Below are 4,594 nucleotides of genomic sequence, written 5' to 3'. Positions count from 1 at the left end.
TCATAAATATTCTCATTTTATAGCTATTTGCTTTCAGTGACAGAGGTTTTTGTTATAATAGTATTGGTGTCTAACACTCACAATCTCTTTAGAAATTAAAGTGTGGCTCCAATGGAGCCGAGTTTGTTGGTTTGAGGCCAAGCCACCACCACAGGGCAGTAAGTAAGCCGTTTACTTGGAGGAGGTGTACTTGGTGACGGCCTTAGTGCCCTCAGAGACGGCGTGCTTGGCCAGTTCTCCGGGCAACAGGAGCCTTACAGCCGTCTGGATCTCCCGACTGGTAATGGTGGAACGCTTGTTGTAGTGGGCCAGGCGAGAAGCCTCGGCGGCGATGCGCTCAAAGATGTCGTTCACGAACGAGTTCATGATCGACATGGCTTTGGAAGAGATACCAGTGTCGGGGTGGACCTGCTTCAGCACTTTGTAGATGTAGATGCTGTAGCTCTCCTTCCTCCTGCGCTTCTTTTTCTTATCGCCCTTGGCAATGGCCTTCTGGGCCTTTCCGGCCTTCTTGGCAGCCTTTCCAGATGCCTTGGGTGCATGATGATGCTCGTGCTGGCTGGCGTTGCAGTACAATAATGAACTTTTGCGCGAGTCGAGCTTTCCTTTTATATCCCGCTCGCGACTCAGCTCAGAGCGGGTCGCGTGGCGGAGCGCGCTGATTGGTCAGTGGCGGACTCCCTTGATCCTGAGCGGGGTATATAACACGAAGCTCGATCTGCGGGCCGGCATTAAAACACCACAAACCCACAACAGCAGCAGTAATGTCAGGACGCGGCAAGGGAGGCAAAGTGAAGGGCAAGTCAAAGTCTCGCTCCAGCAGGGCCGGACTTCAGTTCCCCGTGGGCAGAATTCACCGTCTGCTGCGTAAGGGCAACTACGCCGAACGCGTCGGTGCTGGCGCTCCTGTCTACCTAGCAGCCGTCATGGAATACCTCGCTGCCGAAGTTCTCGGAGCTCGCCGGTAACGCCGCACGTGACAACAAGAAGACCCGTATCATCCCACGTCACTTGCAGTTGGCCATCCGCAACGACGAAGAACTCAACAAACTTCTGTCTGGCGTAACCATTGCACAGGGAGGTGTTCTTCCAAACATTCAGGCAGTTCTTTTGCCAAAGAAGACAGAGAAGAAGTAAGCACTTCTGCCACCCACCGCGACAAATACCATAACCAGGCTCCATCCGGAGCCACACACACTTTAATAGAGAGATTCAAGTAGACAATCAACTTTCAAACATTAATAATAACATTTATATTGATTTCATTTGGAATGTGTACATAACAAACAAACAAAAACAAAATTATAGGGGATATTCAGCATCACTTGGAATATTAACCAATCATATAAATCCAATATATATTTTATATTTACTTTAAGCGAGGAATTCATTATTCTATCCATTTTTAATCATACAAATGAACAAAAGCAATTCTTCACTAGACGTAATGAATGAATAAATGATCAAGGTTTTAATGTGTTTCATGAATATATATATATATATATATATATATATATATATATATATATATATATATATATATATATATATATATATATATATATATATATATATATATATATATATATATATATATTAATACTTGTGAACCAGAATATGTTTGAGCAGCAGCGATCGTGCCTGCCATTGGCCGAAAGTGCAACAATTCAAATAATTTAAAGGGCCTGCTCGGGTATATAAGAGAGGCTGGGAGACTGGGGCCGGTGGTGGGTGATGGGTGATGAGTGATGGTGTGGTGTGGTGTGGTGTGGTGTTGTTAAGAGTTGATTTACGGCCAGCCAGCCAGCCAGCCAGCCAGCCAGCTGCAGCCAAGGCAGGCAAGGCAAGGCCAGCAAGGCAAGGCCAAGGCAGGCAGGCAGGCAGGCAGGCAGGCAGCAGGACAGGACAGGCAGGCAGGCAGGCAGCCAGGCAGGCCAGGCAGCCAGACAGGCAGGCAGGCAGGCAGGCAGGCAGGCAGGCAGGCAGGCAGGCAGCCAGGCAGGCAGGCAGGCAGGCAGGCAGGCAGGCAGGCAGGCAGCCAGGCAGCCAGGCAGGCAGGCAGGCAGGCAGGCAGCCAGCCAGCCAGCCAGCCAGCCAGCCAGCCAGCCAGCCAGCCAGCCAGCCAGCCAGCCAGCCAGCCAGCCAGCCAGCCAGCCAGCCAGCCACTCCCACTTTGTATTTATATGCATTCAATTTATATTCAAACATTATATATGTTAAGGGCCTTGTTTTAGTGTTTATTTTAAAAATGACAAACATCGAGTCATTTTACCAGTCCTTTAGCGTTAACGGTGATGCATTTTAAAACTGAACATAAATCGCCTTTTCTGGATATATCAAATATCGAATCCGCTTAATGTGCCTACAATTCAATCATTCAAAAAATACATAATTTACATCAAGCCTTTTCATAGAACAGACAATAAGATTTGTACATGCAAAATAAAAAAAAAATCCTTTAAGTTATCAATACAATGTGAGAAAACTTTACTTTTATAACTAAAGTTGCACAATTATACCAACTCTATGGTGGCTGGGTTGTAAGGTGTGTGGCTGGTGTTTTGGAAGTCGCGAGTTCAAACGACCCAATGGGAATAATACTTTTTTTTTTTTGCCATACAATCTTCCTAATACTATTATGTAGGTTTGTGTGTGTGTTTTTTTTATTCATTCTTTGGTTTTATAGATGACATACATATTGACTCCTTTTACCGGTCCTTAATTAGGCTCTGGGGAAGCAATGGTGGTGGTGGTGGTGGTGGTGGTGCATTTAAAACTAAACCAAAAATCACCAGTTCTGGACGCGTCAAATATCATATCCGCTTAATGTGTCTACAACCTAATTACTTAAAACTACACTATTTAATTCATTCATATCATGTGCATATTGGTCATTATGCTCATACAACCGACATCAAAATTTATTTTCATTATTAGAATCATACATTTCATCAAGTAATACAGATACAAAGAGATTTTCTTTCTGAGAAGACCGTTAGTATTGGCTTGCAGGCAGGCAGGCAGGCAGGCATTTGAGGGTTATTATTTTCGCCTGTTGATTGGGGGGAGGGTTGATGTGTTAGGGGGTTTTCGGTTAGGATGTGGTGGTGGTGATTGGTGGTGGTGGTGATTGGTGGTGATTGGTGGTGATTGGTGGTGGTGGTGGTGGTGGTAGTAGGTGGGAGTTGGGGGTGGGGGGGTGGGGGGGGTGGTGGGGAGGGAAGGGGAGGGGAATGATGGTCTGTGGATTCCTTCTCCGTACCCTTTACATATAAGCAAAAATATGCCTTCTTGTGGGTATAGAAACATTAACACAAATTATATCAGTAACTGATATTGTAGCCTTTTAAACAGAAAAGATTTGTACATACAAATACTTTTTAATTATCATTTATTTGTGGAAATGGCATTTACGTCATTAAATTGATACCTCAGCATCAAGCTAGTGTCCTGCAGCAGTGGTCCAGTGGTAAAGTGTATATAAGTGATGCGTATTCTTGGAGTTGCGAGTTCAAACCCGGATTAAGCTATATATATATATATATATATACAACATGTTTTGTTTTGGTTGTTCGTTTTTGTATAAAGCCTCACACAATATCTATATTAAGCGAGTTTGTTTTAAACATGACATACATATTAATTCATTTTACCAGGCCTTATTCCACACAACTCCGTGAATTTCCCGTGGAGCCAGCCATTCAAACAAAAACAAACGAAACAAAACAAAACAAAACAAAAAACATTATTGCCAACAGCATTTGGTGTTCCCAGGCGGTCACCCATCCAAGTACTAACCAAACCCAGACGTTGCTTAACTTCGCTGATCGGACGAGAAGCGGTGTTCTCAACGTGGTATGGCCGTTGGCATGAGACTGCCTACACATTGTGGCTAATAACCAACTCTTTTAAGTCATCGCGGCAGGATACGGACCTGCTTGTGGTGTCTTAATGGTAATTGTATCCTAACATATTTTTGTCTCCTTGGCATGGATATTTAACATCGTTTATTCAGTCTTGGGTTTATGTTCTTTCGCCATTTACAGACATTTTACATCTACCTACTTCCTCAGCCTGCCCTGCCAATTTCTAATGAATTTGTGGATTTTCTTTTGTAATACAAACATGTGTGTGCTCATCTGCTCTTCAGTTTTTATGATATTTGTCTCATCTGTCCTGCTTTATGATACTTTTACAAAGAACATGAACAAATGCTTCTATTTTAGAGAAGATATGGGATCCAGGTTTCGGAGCCGTAAAACCAACCGTCGTGATTGGTGGACGAGTTGCCAGGTTGCAGCTTCTGTACCGTGCCGGCACATAAATAGGTTCGGCTCAAGCGGCGGCAGCATCATTCCCCCGTGACTGTCTGAGCGTCTCTCATCACCTTGGTTGGTTCATCATCATCATGGTAGAAGCAAAGCCTACCAAGAAGGCTGCGGCTGCTGCTGCTGCTGTGGTGGCCACCACCAGGAAACCTCGCGTCCAGGTTGCTCACCCGAAAACTAGTCAAATGGTTCTAGCCGCGGTCGCAGCACTCAAAGACCGTAAGGGCTCGTCTCTACAAGCAATCAAGAAGTACGTTGTTGCCAAC

At 44.6% G+C, this 4,594-nt stretch overlaps 1 non-coding gene across 1 annotated transcript; it reads right to left on the bottom strand.

The window, feature by feature from the left end:
* Nucleotides 1–3,749: 3,749 nt before the first annotated feature.
* On the bottom strand, nucleotides 3,750–3,869 carry LOC138361912 (5S ribosomal RNA). Its single transcript, XR_011227275.1, has one exon. It is a non-coding gene; the product is annotated as a 5S ribosomal RNA (ribosomal RNA).
* Between the last annotated feature and the right edge of the window lie 725 nt (nucleotides 3,870–4,594).

The sequence above is a fragment of the Procambarus clarkii genome, unplaced genomic scaffold (genome assembly GCF_040958095.1).
Source record: "Procambarus clarkii isolate CNS0578487 unplaced genomic scaffold, FALCON_Pclarkii_2.0 HiC_scaffold_993, whole genome shotgun sequence".
Lineage (NCBI taxonomy): Eukaryota > Metazoa > Arthropoda > Malacostraca > Decapoda > Cambaridae > Procambarus > Procambarus clarkii.
Note: the sequence above shows the minus strand (reverse complement) of the source record. Positions and strands in the feature narration are given on the sequence as shown.